The sequence below is a fragment of the Cavia porcellus genome, unplaced genomic scaffold (assembly GCF_034190915.1).
Source record: "Cavia porcellus strain 051 isolate PalLab524CR breed Dunkin Hartley unplaced genomic scaffold, mCavPor4.1 scaffold_5, whole genome shotgun sequence".
Taxonomy (NCBI): domain Eukaryota; kingdom Metazoa; phylum Chordata; class Mammalia; order Rodentia; family Caviidae; genus Cavia; species Cavia porcellus.
In genome coordinates, this window is record NW_026947488.1 from 71,773,019 (window position 1) to 71,799,614 (window position 26,596).

At 34.3% G+C, this 26,596-nt stretch overlaps 1 pseudogene; it reads left to right on the forward strand.

The window, feature by feature from the left end:
• The window catches only part of LOC100713493 (ras-related protein R-Ras2-like), a 76,383-nt pseudogene that overhangs the window by 34,022 nt on the left and 15,765 nt on the right, over positions 1 to 26,596 (forward strand).

The window sequence follows — 26,596 nt, forward strand, 5'->3', positions numbered from 1 at the left end:
AGTAAGCTTTTTTTTTGTTTGTTTTTAACAAGTGCAGTCTCTTACATGTTGGATACTAACTTGACAAAAATAAGTGAAATGGGAAAATCAAAAATTTTGCTTCCAGGAAATATTTTCCTTATTGTATGAATCTAAAGCTACATCATTTCCTGAGATACTGAAAAGTCAAGAGGAAGTTCAAGCAGTTCAAGTATATAATAAAGAAGTTATTTTTTTCTTTACATATCTGACAGGGCACAAGTGAATATAAAGTTTTTGAAATCTCTATCTACTTGGCTTGTAGAAAATTTTATTTCCTTTTAAAAGCAGTGTCTACTTAATTTTTCTTCACTTTTATTACTATAGATTTGATTCTAAATGTCCTCCAAGGTTCCTGTTGATAGGATTATTTCCAAAAGATGAGAAGTATAAAACAAAAGAGGCCTTTATTCTGAGAACACAGAGAGAGATAACTGGCACTCCCGACTGCTGGAGTCTGGAGATCTCTCTGGCAGACACGTGGTGTTGGGGATATGTAAGTAGCCTCGGTTTGGGGTGGAACCTAAGGGGGCATCAGGGATGCACGGGTAGCCCATTGGTCCTAGTTTGGCACCATAGGTAAAATTCCCAGGGGCGGGAAGATGGCGTCACAGGTAAATTCCTAGGGGCGGGGGACATAGGAGCTTCCTGGTTCTGGTTGAGGCTTTCCTGGCTACAGAGTCCTGTCTGGGCCAAAACCCTTTCACTTGTGCTAAAGGCTTGGTCCCTAGCTGGCACTCCTGGGAAGGATTAGAGCTTTTGAGAGGCAGAAGCTGCTGGCAGGTATCAGGACACCAGCACAGACCACTCCAGGGGGATAAGGGACCTTGGTACTCCAGTCTTTCTCTCTTTGCTTCCTTACTATGAAGTGAACAGTTCTGCTTCACCTAAAACTTCCTTCAATTATGTGCTTTGTCACTCAAAGCAGGTCAACTAACTGTCGTACAAAACTTCTGAATCAATGTCAAAATACATGTTTCCTCTTATAATTTGATTATATGTCAGATATGTTTGCAGTGACAAAAACTAACACACTCAACCTCTGTACTATAAAACTTGATGAAGTGTAATTGGAAAGTGAAGCACAGAACAGAGTCACATGAAATATCAAATATTATAGAAGATGCAATACCATATAAAAAGTACCATATAAAAATTGTATATAAAATATTCATTTGACATGGTATTTTTGTTTAACTTTTCTTATCTGAATTAAAATAGAAAAAACCTTGAGCATTTAAAACTACAGTGGGAAAAATTTGGAGTATTGAAAAAATAAAGTTAAAGTTTTAAACCTTATTATTTGAAATGAAAGCAAGTATGTTTTTCTCAATGCAAAGGGCGGATGAGATGTTTAATTTGGAACATCTGTCATTTGTGAAAATTCTAATACATAATTTGAAATAAAACTGTATGTACTTGATGTACTGTATGTACATCTTGGTATTTTTTAAAGCATAATTTCTGTTCTGGGGATTAAAGGATTTTTCAGTCCATTTTATAAATATCATTTCAGAATAACACATTTTTAAACAGTTATGTGAATATATAGGTTAAGCAACATTCTAAATACAGCAAACTTTAGGAGAATAAACCATGATTTTACCATATGCTATGTTATTATTAGATTCAACTGCAGCTTTAGATAAAAGAAATATTCAAATATAAAATATTTTGAGGTTGATTAACTATAGCAGTATCCTAGAGACTCGACATCTTATTCCTTTTGTTCAGCAGGTGTATTCATGTGTCAGACAAGTGTAAGACAATTTAACTCTGATTGTGTTGATTAGATTGTTTAAATATGAGTTTTATATTATAAAGATAAGTTTTATGTATGTTGGCTGGGTACCTGTTTCTAAAAATTTCTGAGTCTTTCTTTCTTTTACATTGCTTGCATGTTTATTATGATTTAGAATAAGATATCAAGGTATTTCCCTAAAAATGTGAACAGATTAAAAAATAAGTTCTCCACCTCGCTTATGATAAATAAAGTAATATTTTGAGTCAACAAAATCAATATTCTTCTCATTTTGTTGTGAACTAAAAATGATTTCTATGCACAGTTTTTATTTGGGAAATGCATTTGTATTCATTTTTAAATTATATGAAGAGTAAATTCTTTTTTCATTAATAATAATAATTGCTATTAAAACTGAGATTCAGGATTATTTAATGAATTTCTATGTAATAATCTATTTATTATTCACAGAACAGTAAATCTGTGAGACAATTATGATGATTATTTCCTTGACTTACTCCTTTGTTTAATTGTGGTCTTCACTTTCTGTTTTTAATACAGTTTCAGAGCATTCTAGAGAGCTAGTTTGGTGGTCATGGATTTCTTTAGTTATTCTTTGTCATGGAAATGTCTTATTTCTCCATTGATTTTTGAAGGATTGTTTTGTGGGGTACATCAGTCAGGGCTGAAAATTGGAGTGAGGGCTTGAAATACTTCACTCCAAGCTCTCCTTGATTTGAGGATTTGCAATGAGAAGGCTGCTGTGATTCTGATGGGCTTTCCATTATGGGTAATTTTTTCTTTTTTCTAGTTGCTTTTAATATTTTATTCTTGTGCTGAATCTCCTGGGATCTTGATTATTATATGCCAGGGTGTGATTGGTATTTTTGATCCTGGGTATTTGGGTGTTCTATATGTTTTTTTAAATTTTCATGTCTAATTCTTTATCCATGTTTTTGAAGTGTTTGCTTATTATTTCTGTGAAGAGGTTTTCGATGGTTTTTGTGCTGTCTCTCACTTTCTCACAGACTCTGATCAATCTTACGTTGCCTTTTTTTGCTTTACTTTGTAACTGTTGGATTGATATTTTTGTGGTCTCTTGCTATACTTGAGATATCTTTGTTTTCCTTGTTGCTACTCACATTCCTGGCTGCTAGGTCTGATATTTTATCCTTGGTTTCAGTCAATCTGTTGTGTATACTGTTGATTTCTGTTTGGATCTGTTTCATTGATTTGATTTCTTTTTTATGTTGGGCATTCATTCATAGTTTCTATCATTTTCTTGAGCTCCTCTATTTTTTGTATCTCTGTATGCTTTAATGTCTTTCATTTTGATCATCATCTCTTTTTTGCACCTTAGAAATTATTTTTGATAGTTTCTTCCATTTATTTTTGCACTTCTGCTGCTATAATTTCAGAATGTTCTAATGGTTGCCTTCTAATTTCCTTTATCTTTTTTTTTTTTTTTTTTTGGCTCTGAACTAATCCTGTGTGGGCTGGGTCTTTGGGGTTGAAGTTTGTTTCCTCATTTTGTCATTATTTTCCATTTTTATTTATTTTGTTTTCTGTGTTGATACTTGAAGATTTCTTATTTTAGATAAGCTTTATCTCTAGTATCCAATTTTTCCTCAGGATGTCTTCTAGATGTAGATGATTTTTGTCTCTTGTTTCTACCCCAAGAACCTACCTTCCCAGTGTATTGAGTGTGATACTGCTATTTGACTAAAGTCCCATTCTTTTGGTAATGGACTATGACAATGGTTATGACCCCTTACAATTGCAGTGTTGTCCTAGAGGTGAAAAAAGTTATTATAACAGATATGATGTGGTTAATGTAGCACAGTTAGCAAGAGCATTAACTGAAGCACAGCCTGGATACTGGCAAACTGTGGTAACTATTATCCTGATATCAAAAATTATAGCAGCAGGTTCTACATTTATATAATATAGTCCAGTCTGTACCAGGAATGTACATGCTATGAGTTTCAATTCATTGAATGATTTTACCTTGTGTAGGGGGAGGTTAAGAGAGACAGGTGGTGGGATTGAGAGATGAATAAGGTTAAATAAAAATGAGAGGTAGAATTGAGAAATGAGCAAGGCTAAAAGGTAAAGGGTGATCATCCGAGTTCTGGGTAATTGTAGGATACAATAAGGAAAGGTTGGGAGAGAAAACCCCAGAGTATTGGTATGATTCTTAAGGAGAAGAGACAATGCTTATTCACAAAATCAAATGAGGTAATTGACAAAAGGGAGGAAGAGTTGGAGTAGAAGTGAACCAAAAGAAAATTTAGAGATCTAAGTCATGAAAGAAAGAGAAAAGAAGAGGTACCAAAAAAAAAAAAAAACCCAAAAACAAACAAACAAACAAACAAAAAAAACAGAGAACAAAAATAAGCAAACAGAGAAAAAATGAACAGGCAAATAAACATAGAGAAAGAAAAGCAAAATGGGACAAAATAGAACAGGATAAACAAAGAAAAAAAAAAAAAAAAGGAAGGTGGTGCTAACAGCCTGCTTCTATTTCACAGGTCTTTATGCCGAAGTGCTACAGTGGTTTGCCTAACTTACCAACTTTTGTATCACATCGTCACTGCTGCTTTAGACTTGTCCTGGTCACTAGTCCCACTTTCCCATCATGTGAAGCCCAGTCAGAGACTACTGTGTCACACAACCAGCCCTCCCAGGCCCACTGAATGGAGAGCAGAGTCACCCATCATCTATCTGGCCAGCCTGGGTTCTCCGAATGAAGAGAAGTGTCACTTGGTTATATTAGTGGCTTTCCTGAGCCCTCCAGATTGAGGGAGAGTTTTAATAGGTATTTACATAGATTGGGCTTCTTATTTTTCTTTAGAAGGAGTAGGAAAGAATAAAAGAGAGATAATGACGGTGCATTCATTGCTCTGTTTTCTATCAACTTCACATGTCAAAGGAAAGTTTTGATGTGACTCATTACCACTAGTTTCTGTTCCAGTTTCTGTACCTGGCATTACAATTCCAATATTCCTAGGTAGAAAAACCATTTTTACACTATTTAAATTAAACTAAGTTTTAAAAATAATCCCATAAGTATATGTATATGTGCAAGCAGAAATGCCATTTGTATGAGCATTCCTGTACACATACAACAAACTCACTGTTAGAGAAATAAGAGAAGACAGCTCTTCACAATAGCATCCAAAAAAATGAAATACTTAGGAATCAATCTAACAAAGGACATAAAAGATCTATTCAGTGAAATTATAATACTCTGAGGAGAGAAATTAAAGAGGATCCCAGAAAAAAGAAAAACATTGCTTGTTCATGAATAGGAAGAACAAACATTTTGAAAATGGCCATTTTCCCAAAATGTTATAGAGATTTCATGCAATTCCAATCAAAATATCATTAGTGTACCTCACAGATCTAGAGAAATCATTCCTAAAATTCATCTGGAACCAGAAGAGACCTAAAATAGCAAAGACAATTCTGGGCAACAAAGACAAGGCAGGAGGCATCACAATCCCTGACTTGAAACTATACTGTAAAGCTACTGGAATAAAAACAAACCTGAAGATCTATAAAACAGATTACAAAATACAGCCACAACTACAAACACACTCAGCTACCTTATTTTTGATAAAGGGACCAAACACTTTCACTGGAAGAAAGATAGCATCTTTAATAAGTGATGCTGGAAAAACTGGCTCTCCATTTGCAAAGACTAAAACTAGATAAACATGTCTATCACCATGCACAAAACTAAAGTCAAAATAGATCAAAGGTCTAAATATTAAAACATAAACACTAAATCTGCTAGAAGGCCAAAGTAGGTAAAAATCTTGAGGCCATAAGGGTACAAAGAGAATTCATTGACAAAAATAAAACTGCATGGAAAATACTTCCCAAAATCCATAACTGGAATTTCGTCTTATTAAAAAGTTTTTGCATGTCAAAAGAAATCTCCAACAGAGTGAAAAGAAAACCCACAATTTGGGAAAAAATCTTAGTCAACTGTTCCTCAGACAGATAACTTCTTTCTAGAACATGTAAAGATTAAAAAAAAATTAGACCCTTGAAAGACCCAATCCAAAAATGGGCATCTTAGATGAATACATATTTCTTAAAAGAAGAAATACAAATGGCAAATAAATACATGAAAAAAGTGTTCAGCATCATTGCTCATTAGAGAAATGCAAGTTAAAACCACACTGAGATTTCATCTCACTCCAGAAAGAATGGCCAGGATAAATAAAATACCAACAACAAATGCTGGAGAGGCTGCAGAGTAAAAGGAACTCTTTTTCCATGGCTGGTGGGAGTGTAGACTAGTGTAACCACCATGGAAATCAGTTGGGTGGTTCTGCAAAAAGCTGGGACTGGAAGTACCATTTGACCTATCATAACAGTACATTATAACAACACACTTTGTAATAGCCAGATCTTGGAAACAACCTAAGGGTTCATCATGTTAGGAACGGATAAAAATATGTGGTATTTTTATATAACGGAGTACTATTCTGCTATAAAGAAGGATCACATTGATGCTTTTATAGTTAAGTGGGTACCAAATTGTTTCCCTAGTTAAGAAACTGAAAAAGTAAATAAGATACAAAATCTTCCATAAATATTATGAAAGGGTAAGATACTTCTCAAAGGGAAAAAATCACTTAGGGAAAAGGAAAAAAAAAAAAGGAAGGGAGAAGAAAAAAAGATATGAATTTGTATCTACACACTTAAGATAGCTAAGATGATTGTGCTACTAATTCTATTAGTTCTTGAAACAAAACAGTTAACATTCATAGAACTGGATCAATTTTGCATATTTGTATCTGGTAACATGAGGAACTCCTTTGAAGATTGCTATGCTTAGTTATGTTTCAACCACCTTGTATTGAAAGCCTATATAGTCATTGTTTTGAACTCTTTGGTATTGTCTTTTTTGTTTCTTGTTTTTCTAGCAATTTGTTTTGTTTTGTTTTTCCCTCTAATGCAGAAAGTATAGATGTACATGTAGAGCCTTATACATGTCTAGAACTTCTAAACAGTGTATGAGAATTGATTGTAACATGCGTGAAGGTATGAGCAGCTATTTATGGCATCCCTTGCTGATTTCTTATTGTCAAGCTGTGAAATCCAGTAATGCTTGTATTCTTTGTGTAGAGTGGTTTTAGTCTATTTTGTATTACTTAATTTCAACATACACGAAGGTAAGGACAGCTACTTTGAAGAGAATAAGAGACATTACGGTAACTATTGTTGATTTTCCTTTTGTCTGGTTCTGAAGGCCTATACTGCCATTATTCTGTTTTGATCAGTTTTATACTATTTTGTTTTGTATGAATTCATTGGGTATAAAGATATGGACAACTGTTTAGAAGAAAACAAGAGACATTATGTTAGCTACTGTTGATCTCCTATTGTCTTGCTTTGAAATCCTGTGTCACTTGCATTGTTTTCTTCTGATCTGCTATGTTCTACTTTGTTATATTTTGTGTTTATCCTCTTTAAAATGAAAAACATTTCATTTTTATAGAAAAACAGAATATTTTATTAAGTATAATTTATCAAATTAATGTTGAATCCACTGGGAGTCACAGGAAGTTTGTATAGCATAGATGACAGGTGTCACATACAAAAAAAAGTACAATAAAGAGCAGAAAATTGAAAAATAACTCTAATAATATATATTAAATAATTGGAAAAAAATTAATGCTAGTTCAAAACATATCCAATTCAAAGATTCTTTTTTTCATAGTGCTTGTGTTTAAGTCTTTGTTTGACAAACTATAACCTTAGATAATAAAACCATAGGATTTTGAGAATTCTTTATAGTTAATCATTATATATTAATTATGAAATTACTAGAATTCCCAAAAGTATGAATAACCAGGTGCAAATGAAAATGTCAACTCTACTCTGACTCCCAATAGATTCAGCATAGTATACTCCTTCATTCATTTATTCCTCCATCCATTTATCCATTAAGTACTTACTATGAGTCAAGTACTTACAATTTAGGGTTATAAACCACAATGGTGAATATGACAAGCATGACTTTTGCTTGTATGCAGTTTGTATATAAGTGAAGTACAGAAATAAACAAGCATTCTAATGAAAAAAACTAGCTTCAGATTCTTTTCAATAACCAAGATGCTGTGGTAGATATACATGACTAAGATAGGGGAATATTTTTTAAATGTTTCAATAAAAATTTCAGCCCTTCTTCCTTTGGGAGATGAGTTTCAAACTGAGATTTAAGGGATGAGAAATGTGGTTTGCAAAATTACAGAAAAATAAAATGAAAAGAATTACATTTTGAATTGAGAATGAGCCTTTACTATATTGTGTGTGTATTTATGTTTGGTGAACAAGGGGGATAAAGTTGATGTGAGCCTAGAAAGTAGAACGTAGCAGGATACCAGACACTGCCAGTTGTGGGAGGGAGTTTGCCTTATTCTAAGTCAGAAGAAACATCTTTGAAGAATTTCAAATACTCTTTTGACACTGCCTGAGTTAAAGCTACATAAAAGTATTAGAATGAGGAAAATATTTGTGGGAGAATAACATAATACAGTAATGCCTTGGTTCATGAATGCTTCTGTTTTCAAACAATTTGGTTCACAAACAAAAGCCTTCAGCTAAATTTGACTTCCATTCACCAATTCTACATCGGGTGACAAACATTACTATGACCATCTTTGCCACACAAACACAAATACAAACATCTTCCTCAAAACTGTAAAACAGATTAAATTGATAAATCAAGGTACCACTGTATATTATTTGTCTTAGTTAACCCTTGTTAATATCTGAGATTCCAGTATTGAGAAAGTAGCCTATATGACTCAAATACAGATACAGACCAAGCTGTAAAGAAGACACAGAAGTAATATCTGAACAGGATTTTAGGTAGACCGAGCAATAAAGATAGACAGCTCTTAATGAGTCAGTGAAGCTGAGGGAAATAGGAGATTTTTTAAAAAAAAACAAAGAACAGCATATAGGCAGAGAAGTTTCCCATGACTTTTTGAAATCCCAAAGTCAGAGTGTGGAGTTAAATGAAGGAAAATGGTTTTTCCTACTTCCATTTCAGCTCTGAAAAGGTAATATCAAAGCAGGGCGTATGCAGCTGTAGGGATCAAACATGGCACAGAACAAGTGAGTATCAGGCAGTGTGAAATAGACAGGGCCTGAGGAATATTTAGAGCTGCACTTATACAGTGGGGCATTGGTGGGGAGCCAATGTGTTGATGTACACACTGGAAAAATGAAAGAAGCAAAACTTAGGGCCACAGGTCTTGCCCTTGCTATCTTGATGAGACAATCTTGGCACAGTGCAGAAGGCACGGTGTAAACCACCTCATCTTACTTAATGGAAGATGGTACTCAAAAATAACAAAACAGTTCAACCAAGTCTTGAAGCATCCAGAAGAAGCCACAAAATGTTGTGATCACTCAGAAGGTATTCCACAAAATCCTAGAAATCCAGCCTTCTTATACTCAAATCCAGGGAAGATCCAGGGGTCTCTGGAGTCAGTCCAGCTATAATGTATCTCTTCTGGATCATGGTGGCAAATCTGTAAAAGAAAGCATTTTCCTGAAAAAATATTGAGCAACAGTGTGGGATACTAGTAAGCAGTCAGCTAAAATCTCTACCATGACTCTGCTCCTATCTGGCGGGGTCAGGGCTCCTGAAGATTAGATTTATCAGAGTTCATCATGAACCTTCAATTATGTCATACATTGGAGCCATCCTTAAGTGTAAATTTGCAGTAATGCCGCAACACTTAGATTTAATCATTAGTTCATCAATTTCAGTTCACTGACTGCCCTTATGTAATATCATGCATTTAAAATTGCAACTTTATTAAAATATTGGTACTACTATTAATGAAATGTTCTGTAATAAAAAGTACTCTGAACCCAACTAAGAAATCATATCCTCTGTGCCTGATGCAGTCATTGCTGCAACTGTCTCTATAACCTGGGGCAAGTCATTTAATTTCTCTGGGCAGTAATTGTTTCTCAAAAATGAGGAGACTGGACTAAATCATTACTAAGGTCAAGTTTGATTTTTGATGTCTGTCATGTGAGTGCTAACACGGTGCCTGCTGAGATGATGGAGGTTAAATTTGCATTAATCAAGAAACAATGATAATAAGTGTAGAACCATTTAGCAAGTCCAGGCCAATTGCCTGGCACAAAGTAAGTCATTTTATATAGGTTGTTTTTAATCATCTAAATAAACACAAAAGTAAATGGTGGTTCAAAGGGGCTATAATTGCTTCTTGCTACACAGTTGGTAAGTGGAAAAGCCAGGCTTCCGACCATGTTTTCTCAAAATTGCTAAATCAGATACTAGGGTATGTCTTACCCATCTCTTTATATTATTTTATTTGCAAGGTGTATCTTCCAGGAATTACTGAAATTCTATATATCTTTTAAATTATTTACTCACTATAAAGCTGTTTTATAGAACTGAGGCAAGGCAGAATATCCCCTGAACCCTTGAAGAACATACTTTTAGTGATTTATTTAGCACCTACTGTCAAAGCAGATATGTTTCTGTAGTCCTCTGTATCTCCTATGCACCCACAATCAAACTTTAAATTTTCTATAGGATCATCAGAAAATGCTCTGGCACTCATGAAGAGTAATATTGTTTAAGAGTATTAAATTCTAAAAGTCTATGTCTCAGTGTCTATCAGTACAGAGAAACCTCAGCTCAGTCCTGGTCCAAAACAACACAGAACACCTTATTGGTGGTGGCTCACGCACTGGGATGAGCTGAAGTTCAGCCACATTACCCCTCAGCTATGATGGCTACTAAAGTCTCGCTGCCCATTAAGACCTCACATTATTCCTGGAGACACAGGCATGGAGGCCTTTTTCAACCTGATAGAATGAAAATTGGAGTCCAGAAAGGCAGAACAGAAGTTCCAAGAGAGAGATCACCTTCCTGGGAACCCACCCTTATACAATAGTGGGCCACTGCAGAGATGAAGCAAGGGCAACTGAGTAGATTTCTGCCCATGGAACGATTCCTTGGAGCTAAACCCTCTTATAAAGAGAAAAGTTCTGAAACAATTCCTATGAGTCCTTTCAAGCCTTGATGCATGTGTTAATCTGCTCAGGTTTCAATAAGAACTTGCTGTACCCTGGGTGACACCATATTTTCTCATGGTTCTGGAATCAAGAAGTCCAAGGCCAAGATGTGGGCAGGCAGGTCTGACTTTGGAAGCCTCTCTCTTGACTTGCAGACAGTCTCTCTCTGTCTTGCTCATTTCTCAGATGGTCTTTTTCCTGTGCTCACAGATGCCTAGTGACATGTTTTCTCTTTTTGTAAGGATATTTTAGGGCCTCGTTTTATCTTGGCCTGATTAAAGGCCTATCTCTGAAAAAGAATCACATTTTGAGGTAATGAGGAATTAGAACTTCGACATACAAATTTGGTTTGGAGAGGACAATTTAGCCCATTGTCCCTATTCATCAAGATAATTATAAACTGTCAAACAGGCAAATTTATTCATAGTGGTTAGTAGAATGCTGTATAAATGAATAGAATAGTATTTTATTTATTTTCACATGTTTCAAATTTTACTGCTAGCATTTAAACAAAAAATGCATGTTGAGTTACTGAAATTGAATAATAAATTCTTTTTTGTTCTCTTGGGTGGTCAGCATCGCATTATCTAAAACGCAAAACTTAAAACACTAGTTAAAAGTGTTCCTGAGATAAAAATTATTAAGTCATATTATCTTTATTTAAAAGTTAGTATTTTAATTAAACAGTCAAACTGAAGCAATGCTACAATGAAGTAGATAACGTTATTTAGCAAGATCACTCTCTTTTTTAGTAAATATATGCAACAATGTTTTTCTTAGGCTTTATAATTTATTAGTGTTAATCAGTCCTAATTGATATATTTAGACATGGATTGAACATGTTCCCATTAAAATTACCTTGATAATTAATCACTTTCAATCTGATGTTCTGACTTCAAGTTTTCATAAAGTGCTTGCTTCAGCAGCATGTATACTAAAATCGTTATCATGAAATAAAATACTATATTCAGTTCATCTATTCAAAAGACCCATGCATCATTAAAACATTTTAACTATTTATTTAAAACACTATGCAGAGTATGTATATTCGTTAGTTTTTACTCACTGCAATTTTAGCAACATACATCTTTGTGTTAACCAATAATTTTGGAGCTTTCCCGTTAGTTGTTCTGCTCTTACATTCCCCGATTCTTCCTTTTTAATTAGGTAGATTTTCTCCTTTTGCACATTACAGTATTACATTAATCAACCTAACTGAATGTTATTCTCCTCTTGACTCTTTAGAAAAACTAGTACATGTTTGCAGTACATGAAGTTTGCGATCCTCTTAGGCAGTGAGTACACATACATACTAAAACTTGTTTATTTTTAATCCCTCTTTTGTTCCCTGTTTCCTTCCACTTCCCTTTCCTCTTTCTCTTCTAATTTCCTTGTCCCTATTTTCATTCTTGCTGATAGTAATCTAAGCTCATGTTTACAGCATATAATTTTTATAAGCATTGTGGTTATTGGAACCCCTCCATTTGCAAAAAATCTCTGTCTCTTTCTACCCATGATTTATTAATCTCTTTGTACTTTGCCTTTTCTCAAATGAAAGATATCATAAGATATAAAGCTTGTTTGCCTGGTTGATTTCACTCCACATTATATTTTCCAATTTATTTTCATTTTCCTACAATTCATTTTCCTACAAATATCTCGAATTTGTCCTTCTGTAAAATCAAGTGGTATTCTCTTTGCATATATATCACATTTTCTTAGTCCTGTAATCTGTTGAAGGGTATACATACTGCTTCCAGGATGTAGTTATTACAAATTTGCTGCTATAAACATTGGTATCCATGTGTCACTATAGAATGATATATTAAGCTCTTTAGGGAAGATGCCTAGAAGAGGAATAGCTGGGTCACATGCCATTTTTTAATTTTGGTTCTTTGAGAAATTCCCATACTGACTTCCATAATGATTATACTAGTTTATATTCTCACCAACAATAGTGATTTTTGTTCTTTTTACACCACAGCCTTATCAGCAATTGTTACTTATTTATTTTTTTCTGGAGGAAGACAACATTTTTGCATTGGTTTATTGTTTTATTTGTTTGTATTTTTTGGCCACTTCTTCCTCCATGAATCTGCTCATTTCCACCTGACTTTTTAAAAATATTTCTACCAAATGACTGGGGAACCCATCATTTTTCAATTACTATAACAAAAACTGTTTTTAACTTGAAATTCACCTTGAACAATTTATTTTTTAACAAAAATTCACTAAGAGGTGAGCTCAGAGTGCAAGAAAATCTTTTCAAGAAACATTTGGGAAAATAACATACTTTTATTTATTAAATACGTTTTTACATGCTTTTTTACTTGAGAGACTTAGAGCATATAATAGCATATGGGAGTAAAGAATATTTTTCAATATAAAATATCACTTCTAACTGTTTTCATAAGATTAAAGCAGCATTTAGCAAATAAAGCTTATGTCAAGATTAAAAGACACAAAGGCATAAGCTCATGGATAGTAATACTTATTTCAACTTTTCATATTACAGGTAAAGAAACTAACGGCAAAGTTGAAGAATGTTGACGGAAATTTCATTTAGGGCTTCCATTTTCGGTAGGGCATTTTAGCCAGGACTATTGAGGAGCAAATAGGTAAGCTTGCAGATAAACACATTTGATGCTAAAATAGTTACTTTAATAGTGAAGAGGGCTGAGGGACTGGTGGGAGGATCTGAAATCAGTAGGAAATTGTATTACATACAGGAAGACAGTGAGTCAATTGAAAAATGGTAGCAAGCTCAATATGATTCTTATAGTTTGGATCTTGAATGACTGCTAAAGACCCCTGTGCTGAAAACTTGGTTCCAAACCCATAGCGCTATTTGAGATTGGGGGAAAAAAAAAGATTTGTAGTCAAGAAAAGAATAGAACAAGGGCCTCACTGGGTTTTCTGTATAATCCTGACTGGAAAGAATTAAAAATTCACTCCAGGAATTCCTGGGAATTCCTGGAACAATTTCAAGGACACAGGGAAAGAGAGAGGGAGGAAGGGAAGAAGAGAGAGATGGAGAGAGAGATAGAAAGACAGAGAGAGAGACAGAGACAGAGAAAGATATACAGACAGAGAGAATAGAGAGCGGCATAAGATAGAACCGAAGCATTGGGATTCAGAAAGAGTGGGGAGAAAACCAATTACAAGAAGCCAGGAAACCAAGACGGCCCTATCTGCATATAAAATGCAGGAAGATTAGTGGGGAGGGGAAGGCTCTTATTCAGTATATATATATATATATATATATATATATATATATATATATATTCACTCTAGTGTCACTATAATGCTAAAACAGATACGCATATGTCTACTTATTAACTCTAAGCTGACCTATGGACAGAATCTCTCTTAACCAATCAACTGCTTGTTCCATAAATAAGGCCCTGACAAGGACAAACAAATAGAAAGAAGTCACACAAAGCCCACCAAAAGACATGCTGATGTAGACAAGGGTGCTCAGTTTAATCCAAGGATAACTCAGAGAACAAATTAGGTTGGAAGGAGTTCTGCCTAGGGGAAAGAGTCTCTAGCACTTAATAAAAGAAGTTGGAAACAAAGGGCCCATGGGATATCCCTCTTTCCAAAGCCCCCTGCCTGCCTTTCTAGAGCAGTTTTTCCTCCTTGCACATAAAGTGTTTTCTATCTCTGTCTCTCTAATTCTTCATTGGTGCTGAGTTTATAATCCCAGTTAATAGCTCATCTGAGTAGAGCAGTGGTGCTCATGACACGGTAGTATATGGAGCCTAGTGGAAGGAAGTTGAGTCACGGGGGCACGACCCTGAAGGACATATCAGGACCCAGGCTCCTTCTTATTTGTATGTTTGCTTCCTGGAAGCCATGACATGAAAAATTCTATGATTTATTGTGCCATCTTAGACCCAAAGCAATAGGAAAAAGTGACTCTGGACTGAATCATCTGAAATCATAGGATCTAATAATCCTTTCCTTTTTATAAGTTTATTTCAGGTATTTTGTTATCCTGTATAGGGAGGTGCACAGTTATTTAATTATATAGAATGGAACAATGCCAACAATTCAGATGAATTGGTAAGAAAGCAATCCTGAAGACATGTGTGAGAAAATAACTGCATTTGAAAATAACTGATTTGAAAAATTGTCATCAAAGAGGTCAAAGACAACTGAGTAGAACTTGATGTTGTTTATCTGTGTTTGTGTATAGGGCAAATAAACTAAATGAATGCCATATTCATATTTCCATATTCATATTTCCTTGGTAGTTATGGCACAAAATTGTTTACAACTAAGAAACAATGGTGGCCTCTGTTTTCAAAAATAAACTCTAATATATATTTTAAATAGACCATATGCAAAGGACTTACACACATGTTGCCTTTTGTACTCCTTTTATGTAGATGGTCTCTAGGGGAGCTTGCAGTCTAGACTGAGAGTTGTTGTGTATCACAGCGCATACCCGCAGTGATGAAGAACGGGGAATAGATCTCTTTGTTTTCTCATATCCTTTATACCAAAGTCATTTGCAAACATAGAAAAGCTCCTTGTTTTTAGTTCCCAGTGGTGATTATAAGGAAGAGAGAGCGTACAGTTTCATAGTGTGCCTTACACATCTTTTAGATGTTCAGAAGACCTTCAGACAGGCAAAAAGCTCAAATTCCAAGCCCAGAGTCTAGCTTGGATATTTTCATGCCTTCTTTCTGTATTCCTCCTTTGCTCAGCCCCCTCATGTTTTCAATCCCAGAAGTGCACATAACAAAGCAAGCCTGAAACATCACCGGGACTAATGATATGTCTAATCCAAATTTTTCCATAACTGCAGAGCACTTTCTGAAAAGGAAATATATCACGATTAACAACCGGCAAATATCATGAAGAAGTAGATTAATTTGGTCTAGAAAAATAAATTCTTTGTGTTTTAAAGTGATTATTCCAAGGTGATTGTTGTAGTCAGGATTTAAAAATGACAACAAGACTATACAGACACTTAGTTTATAGTGTTATTTATAATGGTCACCCAAGAAGTTAAATACAAAGAAAGTGCCAAAAAACTCTTCACACACTGAAGACCTAGAAAATCCTAGTAGGGGCCTGGATCTCATGGTAATACCCTTAAGATCTAGAGCCCATGATAATGCCTTCTATCAGTCCAACTGGAGGCTTAGAGCCCATGACAAGGATGCATGCACGTATGTTTTACAGGTCTACAACTGAGAAGGCCCCAAGGTCAGTGGTGGAAGCTAGAAAGTCTGTGCCAGTGGGATGAAGGACCTGTGTAGTAGGCTGAGTGTTCTGCACTGGAGGCAGGAAACAATGCTCAAAGTAAGTACCTCAGCCACCCTTAGCAACAATGAAGTCCAGAGCACCTGCAATGATGGATATGAGTTCATATCAGGGAGCCAGAGTGACAAGCTTCTCCTGGAGTTTGAACAGCACAACATCTTCCCCTCTGGAGCCAGGAAGTGATACTTAAAGTAAAGACCAGAGCTCCCTCAGAGTGAACTGCACCCATTCTCAGTGATAACAAAGTCCTGAGCTCCTCTGACAATGAGAACAGCCAAGTTCATATCAGGTAAGAAGCTCGACAAGTCCCTCTAGAAGAACTCACAGCAGCAGGAGAAGCAAGAGCACCAAATAGCTAGAACGCTTCCTCTGAACATCTCCCTTTCATGCCGGCAACGATCCTCAGGTGGGCCATCTACACTCCACCCCATGCTGATTCAGTTCAGCTGATGTTTAAATTGACCATTGGTTTTCAATACACCACAGTGATAAAATGTGACAGCTTGCATGAATAAAAAATATTCTCATTTTTGTTTTTTTAACTTTGCCTTTAATTTTTAAATAGATTATTTGATCTGTAGAAATTAGTTTGTAACTTCCAAGAGTCATTCATTACTTCTTGGTAAGTGATGAAGTTATGTTTTTCAAAAGACTACATTGAAACTCTAATCCCAAGTATCTGTGAACATAACCTTGTTTGGAAATACAATTTTTTTGGAAGAGGCTACTAAATTAAGGTCACACTATATTAAGTGGTCCCTAAATGTAATAAGTGTTATCTTTACAAAGAAAGGGAAATTTAAAAACAGAGATACAAACAGAGGAAGACAGTCATGTGAAGACAGAGGTAGAAATGGCAGTGGCAGTTACAAAGAGAATGCCAAGGATTCTTGGCAACATAGAAACTAAGAAGAGGAAAGGAAGAATTTTTCTTCCAAGCTGTCAGAGGAAGCACGGTCCTACCATATCTTCCATCTCATTCATACTTTGAGCTTCCTGAAGTGTGAGGCAGTACATCTTTCTTGCATTAATTCATTCAATTTGTGATAATTTATCACTCTAGGAAACTAATATGACCTTTGAATGCTAATATTTCCCTGATTATAAATTATCTGCTCATTGTTATATCTTTTAACAATTTCTCATTATTAATAATCAAGTTCTAACTTTATATGGAGAAGATACTTAGATATCTTTAAAAAGTTCCAGAAGTCTTAGGGACCTCTGAGCAGAATATGTAAATTTGAAGGAAAGAATATTTCATCTTCTGAATGAAATCAATGCCAGTTGAGCCAAGACAAGTACCTTCACTCCATTGGCCACCTACAGTTGACCTCAGCCTCTTCCTGCAAGCTTCCTGTATTGTCATATTTCCACTATGATCACAATATGAAAACCTATGATCACCATATGACATTGATGATGACAGAGGTGAGATGATAAAGATTACTAGAAACAAGATGATTCATAATTTAAGTGTTAATTAGAATTTAAAATTTACTAAAATACTATATATATTATATATAAAATATGAATAATATATAATATAATATATATATCATTTAAAGTTTTAAATAAACATTATGTTTCTCTTTGCCTTAGTCTGAGTTTTACAGAAATAAGCCTGAGATAAAAGTACATATAAATATTTAACTATGGAACATGAGGTTTAAGAGAAGCAACATGCAGAAGAAAGAACATTTACTATAATTTTTTAAGTCCAATTGGCCCTCTGGGTCTTTTAGTTCTGGAGGTGAAATTTTCCTACATCCACAACAGTTTTAAATAATGTAACCTTCAGCCCTCTTGCTTAGAGTAACCCAGGTACTACCTGACGGCCACCGTTTCTCCTGTAGCACAGCCAGGTAGATGCTGTTTCCTCTCTGCTGGGCTTAAGTGAGTGGCCAGAATTAGCTTGGGGGGGGGGGTCTTCCTTGTACTCTCCAGGGTTATGTTCAGGGACAATCCTTCACATGTATGATCCCTTTTCTTTGATTATCACAATCATTCTACTCCAGTTCTTGCCAGTGAATACTGTTACTTCAGCAGTCTCACAAAGGATTCATGAAACATGCGAACTCTCAGTTTCTGAGTTTTCTAGCATCCATCAAAAACACAAGACACTCTCTATGCCCAACAGACCATGACAAAAGAAATACTGCCACTAACCTTGCGATCATTTGTAAGCAGATCTTCCCCTAGTGGGGCTGAAAATGACTAAACCAGACAGACCAATGTTGAGATATATGTCCTGGTCCGATGTACCCTGCAAGGTGTGCCGATTTTCCCGCCTCAGAGGAACCCTGAGATATTGTTGGTTTTGGTTCTGGAGATTGAACCTAGATCCTCGTACATACTGTGAATGTGCTCTATCACTGCACTATGCCTCCAGCTCCTCAATACCGTTCTTAATTTAGGTTTGATACAATTGTTACTCAATCATATATAAAATGTAATTTCTATAGAAAAAATAATTTTTTCTGTGACAACTGAATTTTGAAGTAAAAATTGGTGTTTTGTGATTAATTGGCAACAAAAATGAAGGTGCTTCAGAAGTAGGAGCAAAGCAAAAGAGAAAATAGCCGAGAAGAAACCATATGTAGCACTGAACACACGCTGTAACTCCTGTTTCTGTAAAAGTATTGCTGATGACATTGCCCACTTAGGCCACCTCTCAGGACCTGGTGTTCCAGCAAAATACATTGTAGGCAGCACGGTGCTAGTGGATTAATTGATCTCTCTTTTTGGCATATCTGAACAATTCAATAATACTTATTTTTCTCAACGCCACTCTTCATCTCCTCTAATTACGCAACATTTCATCTCATTTTTCTAATCCTACCAACACACGGTATTGGTCTTAAATCTTTCTTTGCCCACTTATTTGTCCTGTCACTTACATGAACTTGGATAATGATATTAAGAAAGGTATCATAATCTGAAAAGCCCAACTTTATGTAGTCACAAGATAATTATAAAAGTTACTGTGTTTAACATTTGTCCCTGCATAGTTTCATCCACTGTTTCCAAGCCCTTTGATTTTTCTATTAAATTTTATACTGAGATTGGCTTGCCCTGAAGTTTGAAGGTTTATATCAAGAATATCACTCCATAGTCTTATAAATCAATCAAGTTAGACACCAGTTTATTGATCTGATAGCATAAATTTGACACCAGACCAATCAGAGGCATCTGAAGAGCTTCCATGTTAGAGGAATTAATATGCATGAATTACTAAGTCTGTCAATGTCTCAGTTTACTCATCTGCAAGGGAAGAAGATAATCACGTTTACTTCATAGAGTGTTTGGGAGGACTAATGAATTAATTACTCAAATCATTCAGAACAGAGTCCGATATATAGACATTTAGGAATCAGATGTATATATCAAACAAATGTTGCAGAGGTAGGAAATTTAATTTCTCTAAAACATTTCCTGGTTTTTACATGCCTAATCTCACATAGTTATGGCAAGACACATGGAGGGCCAAACAGTAGTGGTGATTGAACCTACCGTACCAGATAAAAATGCAAAGCCTTGAAATTTTTAAACACTTAGTACAAAATCTCATTAAAGCCAAGGATAAAATTGGTATATAAATTTTCCTCTGAAAAGTTTTCTGAAAGTTTTTCTGACTATTTTTGTGGGGTCAGTCAGTGTCAACCTACTGTCTGATTATATAGGACAAAAACTCAATCGGTTGTAATTTTCCTAATCTCTCCAGTACACATCAGTCTTAGTATTTCTACTGGCAAGTAAGGTGTTAGCATGTGGTAGGTGGTGTGTGTGTGTGTGTGTGTGTGTGTGTGTGTGTGTGTGTGTATAATGGAGATTTAAGAAAGAGACTGAATATGAGTGTAATTGAGGAGGAAAAGAATTGCCACATGTGTCAACTACTTTGGGACAATTTTCATTTTATAGTTCATGAAACTTGAAACTATGTACTGCTAGAATTTTTGTTACTTTAACCAAATATTAATGCAGTAATTTATGTTATATTCAAGATAATGTAGTCATTGCTGGGAAAATGATGCTCAGGATAGAACTTTGCAGTTTTCCTTAGGAGTATAATTTTTATCTTCTGTTTGTTTTAATAGTTAGACAATGTGTAATCTCAACACTTGATAGAATGAAACAAAATCATAAAATCAAGTAAAATGTACATCTCATGTTTTTATAGCATTTAAATGGTGATTCTGTTTTTAACACAGGCCGTATATATTGCTCTTAGATGTGCAAAAATGCAATAACACAACAGAAATACTCATACTAATCGTAGTGATGAAGCCAAGTATTTATCAGTCTATCTAGCCTGTTAATTCCTCTTTTTTTCTTCCCCAATCCTATTTATGCATCATTGCCAGGAGTCGCAGATTTCAGACTTATAAAGTAGCAGAAGAATATAATGAAAAAATAACTAAAACCTGTTTTAATGTCTAGATTTAGTGTCTTTTTGTATTTTACTTTCTTATTTTTATAGGAACTCACTGTCAGCAGAGAGCTATCAGGTCGTAGTGTTTTATCTATAGCGCCGGCAAAAGCTCCTCCTGTCTACTTCTGGCTTGTGAGAGTTTCTTTCCTTTGGGGCAGTGGCTGGTGCCAGAATGAGAGGAAATATCATGCCCTCCGAGAGCGAAGAGCAGCTGGTGTAGTTGCCCTGGTGTTTATGGGATATTATAGACATAAAGACACATTTGGAACTGGTTGGGGAAAGAACTTAATGCTTCTTTCTTTTATCTCTGTAATCCACTTTCCAATCATGGACTACCCTGCCGTTCATGCTAAATATAGCAAATGTAGACTGAAGAAATTTTTTAAAAATTTAAAAAAAAACGTGTTGCCACAAGGTGCTCTGAGAATGCCATGCACGCGCTGGATAAATAGACTATCTTTTATCAAATGAAACAATAAAGAGACAAAAAACTTGTCCAAATTGTTTTGTTTTGTTTTTGAACAATGAAAGCCATTTTTGTAAGAATTAACCAGAGGGAGTTGTACATCTGGAGTGCAGTGAACATATAGTTTGTTTGGGAGAAAACTGGCATGATTGCCAAAAAATTATCCATCTGTAGTTTGATCCAAATATGTCAAGCTGGGAGTGTCAGGAAAAGGGATTTGCTACCAGAAATTTACTAGATGGCGTTTTTGTGATTTAGTTTCAGTGACATCTCTCTTTTCAGTGGGCAAAATTTTAACCGTGTATATTTTATGAAGAGCTTCAGAATGCTGATAAAGTCAAAACAGGGTCTAAGTGTCAGAGTAGTGATGTTTTTGCTGATTTTCTTAAATAACTCAGAATTCAGGCCCATTTTGGAAGTCAGAGAAATTATTCCTTAGTGTTTGTTGTCTGCTTTTTTTATACATTCATTCTTACCATTATCCTTTTCTGTTATTTATTTTTTCTGATCATACATGGCAGAACACTTTCGTGACTATTGCCTACTCTCAAGGAACATCTGCATGACAATTAATATAGGGTATGCAAGCATTATTCACCTAGTAAATAATTTAGCAAACAATTGAAGAGCATGTACAGCCCACAGACCTGGAGAGCCATTAGAATTACAAAAGTGAGTACACAGTTAATATCACAGAATGCACTTCTGCTCTAAATACTTTGAGAATGCTGTAAAAATAAAAATTGCTAAATATTGTATGATTAAGCTCAAAAATAAAAAGCAAACATAATGCTTTCATGTGCTAGAAATAAAGAGGACTCTAATGCCAATGCAGTCAGCTGCATCTGAGATCAAGTTGATTTAAGACTTTCCAGCACAAATTTAACTTTATAGAATTATGTAATGGGCTTTAATGCCTATATGAATGTCAAACAACTTCATGTCTTGAAAGACATGAAGGCTTCTTTAAACTTCAGAAACTATGAGACACATTCTGCTGATTCACATGCAAAATGGCAAAGAAAAATTCCGTCTTCCAGTAGAGATAGAATGTCCTGTTAGAATTAGAATCCAAGCTAATACACATATATTCAGAGATTGGAATTTTTATTCACTGTGTTGATAGTACATGTTGCCTCCTCTTGGGAGTAAACTTGAAAGTCATTACTGCCTTTGCATTAAAAAAAATGTTGCACTTGAGGAAGACAATGTTCAGTGGAAATAATCATACCATTAAAATCACCAAAAATTAGTTACCCCCAAGTCAAGAGATGCAGTTAAGATAAGGCAATTGGGATTCAATAATAATAATTATGCTTACAGTATTTAGAGAAATGTTTTAAATATTTGGACTAATGTTCTAATTTTGCTTTAAAAATATTCAAGATTTCTTAATTCTGCATAATTGGATCTCTTGGCTTACACTGAACTTCAAGTAAAGCAATGCTAAATTATGAAATTTGATAGGAGGATTCATGTATTATTGTTTATTCATATGCTCAAAAATATTTTTCAGTAACTACACTGTGCCAAACAGTACAACATAAAAATATATGTATTATTGACATGAGTGCAAAGCTAAAGCTTTGTAAAGAAGGAAATAAGTGTTTAGAAAAATATGGCCTAATTAACATGGCATACACTTCTCTTGGGCCAACCTAATTTTTATAATTCTGGAAACTTAATGGCCTTATCCTCATTACATTTTTAAAATGTAACATACTAGAAATATTTCTAAGGTACCCAAATGAAGTAAAAATTTATCATAATAGAAATCAGAAGTCAAATTAGCCCCAAATATCAATTTTAAAACCGATGCCCTAGAATACTTGTTCACGTCCATGGAACTCTTGGTAAACAAAGTTATAAGACTCCAAATTTCCTGCTTTTATATTTTTAATTTCACGAGAAATTGATAGGATAGAAATCACATACACCCACTATTGTGTTATACATTAAAAAAAGAAGTTAAAGTAAAGCACACTGATGTTTCGAAAGGGTCCAACTAAAAGAATAGGAAGTTTAGGTTATAAAAGAATGCAATTCAAAAATACATATTAATATAAAATAGTACACAATTCAAAAATAAATATAATAAAAATAAATTTAATATAATACCCAAATGTTAAAATCATTATTGGAAATGGGAAAATAGACTCTTTAAAATAAAATTAAGATGAATAATTAGGGATTTCATACAGTTTGGCTGATACCATAGTGATCTGGATAAAGGAGCACATTAGTAAAGTTAGCAAAAAAGAAGCTAAAAAGTGTGGTTGCTTGCTTTTTAAGAAATGTGTAATGTGCAGCTCTGTTCAACATAAAAAATACTATGACGTAGCTGTAAGATTTCTTTCAGCAAAAGATGGAATCAAGTTACTCCAAGGTCACACTTAAAAAATTATTTTTGAAAATTTGCAGAATGAAGGCCCTGTATTTATACATTTCAAACTTACTGAGACCATTTAAGACTGGTTGAATAATTTTCTTGAAATTGATCTAGTATGTGACAAAATGTTTATTTCATTTTAAAAAATAGTCTGTGATGTTAATGTTTGTGCATATCAAATCCATCAATAGATTGTCATTTCATGTGCAGTTTTTTTTCTGTGTTTTTGTTTAAGTCTTGCTACGGTTTTGATGAAGTCTTGCTGTACAGTTCGGACTAGCTTAGGACTGCCATTATTCCTCCTTAGTCTTCCAAGTGGTTGGGGTTCAAGGCATGTTCTACTGCACCCAGCACTTCTTGTGTATTTTACTAAAAAGTAGCACAGATGAATCTCAGAGTGCTCTGTAAATAGTACAAACATGCCCATCAATTCTGGAAGAAGATAATTGGAAGACTCAGTGGCCCAAATGATACAGATAAATGATTTTAAATAAATGGCCAGTTTTCCTCCTGAGAACAAGGGGAAATATTTATCAACCTATTCATGTATTATTTATTATATTCTTCATGCTTTGTTTACTAGAAAAGTCAAAAGACTTAAGAAGGTCAAACTTGTAATGGTGATTTGAATGGAATGTTACAGCAAAAAAAAAAAAAAAAGTAAAATAGTTCTGGAAAAAAACTCATCAGTGAGAAAATCAATGTAGGTCACACACCAGCCAATATAGGAACCAAAAGTTAAGTTTTTTCATCTTTTTTAAACAGCAGAGTCCAAATGATATGTATAACATGATAAAATAACTCGAGAATGAGCTATATTTTTAATTATAAACATAAAACTTAGGAAAACTAAACTTTTCTAGATACTTTTCAAATCACTATAAAACAGACCAATAGCAAAAGTATCAAAATGAAGAACAATAATGGGAAAATCTGAATGTATAAACACTAACACTATATTCCTTAACATTATAGTGAAGCACACTAAAATAATACTGAATCTACAGTTTGTTGAATTTACCTTACATGTACATTTCAGTAATAGATTTTTGGATGATACTTTCCCAGTTTTCTCTTCTTCTTTTATTAAGTTATGGTGACTGATCATATCTCATGCCTTTTCATTGAAATGTGAAGATATAATAAGTTATTACATTCAAATTAAACTCAACTTATTTCATTGCAATTTAACTTGTGTTGTAGAATGATTCAATCAGTTTTATTAAATTATATTTCGATTCTTAATAGTGTTTGTTATGATCAAATAGTATTTCTCAATTTTATAAAACCATATTGAGTATACATCTCTGTCAACGTTAAAATACCCAGGAAATATTTATTGAATATCAAGCATTTTTCTGGTCAATGCATTGGATTTCTTCTTTTCGTGAAAATATAATGAGATAGATACAAAGGAGCACTATCAGCTTCTAAAGTAAAGTGAGAAAAACTGGACAGAAAAGCACTCAGGTTCATTGAAAAAAAATCTGTTTTCAACTGACAGCAAATTGTGTCCAGAAGATGCATTAGAATGAGGTTGTGCAGTGGTTGTGTTCATCTTGCCTATTCCTTCCTGAGTGTATTGTTTTCTTTTGTCATAGAAACGCTTATACCTGTTCCCGGGGGGGCTAAGAAACACTCTCTTTTTTCACTTTCACAGTCGTAGCTACTTCTCCCGATGAGAGTCACGGGTCAAGAATCATATCCCCAGGGAAATTTGATTTTTCTAGTTCAAGAAATGTATTTTCCCTTCTATTCCATTTCATTTACTATACTTGATTAATACCTACCATCTTTCATCAGAATTAAGACAATGCTAAAGCTAAGATATACTTTCTGTATTATCACTAGGGAAATTAATTGGATGTTCCATAAGATTGAGAACTTTTATTCTCTAAACATTATTAACATCTAAGAATTCTTAGTCACTAACGTGAAAGACTATTAGTTTTTGACTTTCATCACTGATTGATTTTGCACCTTACATAAATGAAAAGGTAAAGCATGAAATATTTTGCATAAAGCTTCATTCATTCAATTTTTGCTTTGAGAGTCAGTAATATTTTGTCATGTAGGTGTTGTTCATTTAATGTCATTACTTTACTGCTTTGCACAGGATACATGTTTCTATTTTTGTTTCTGTTTTGTTTTATCTCATTTTGGTTTTTTAAGATACTAGGGATTGAACCCAGTACATAACACATATTAGCCAAGCACTCTAACACTAGCTCCATCCTCTCTTCTTTTTTCATTTTGAGAAAGGATTTTGCTCAATTGCCTAGGTGGTCTTCAAACTGACAATTCACCTACCTCAGCTGCCTGAGTAATTGGGTTTATAGGAATGCATAAAAATGGACAACAAATCTTGTGACTGTTATTCTCTGTGGTGTCACCTTGTCTTAATCATCATATATATTAGCTTCTCTCAACCCTACTTGTTAATTTTAGAATCACTGAAAACAAGACAATTAGGGCATCATTTTCTTTATTTAAAGAGAAAAAAGAAAAGAAATTAAAAAAAGCAGTAACAGGGTACAAATAATACAAAATTTCAAGAAAAAAATATACAGTAAGAAATCACTAGTTAATAGGTTACACATTGTCATTAGAAACAGTTGTCCAAATTATAAAATTAAAGCATATAAAGTGGACATTCATAAAGTGAGATTGCAGACAGTTCCATTCAATGATCCAACAAAAGTTCAGTAATATGGTTTTCCATCATACACACTCAAACATACATGCAGTTATATCCCTTAGACCACCTTCCTTTCCTCTCTTTTTAACAATAACAATTAGACTTTTTGGGGTTTTTTTACTCCCACAGTTCTTATTACTTTTTTTGAAGAGAATAAAACCTAACGTGACTAAACCAAACAGAGTTGGTTAGAACAGAAGGATGGGCATAGTACATGATGTAAAAATAGAATATCAGGTGATCAAAAATGGTAACCATTGTGCTTCTTGCTATTTTTAAAAAGAGTTGCCTATATCATCAGGTATAATAGAATTGATCAAAACAGTACAGAACAAAACCAATAAAACTTACACTGGACACCTTACAGGACTTCAAAAGAAGATAATAGTCAAACCATAATGGGCATCATAGTAAATCTTATTGCCTTCAAAGTGGTTGCCTATACCCTAAAACTTGATACTATCAAACAAATAGAATATAGTAAAATC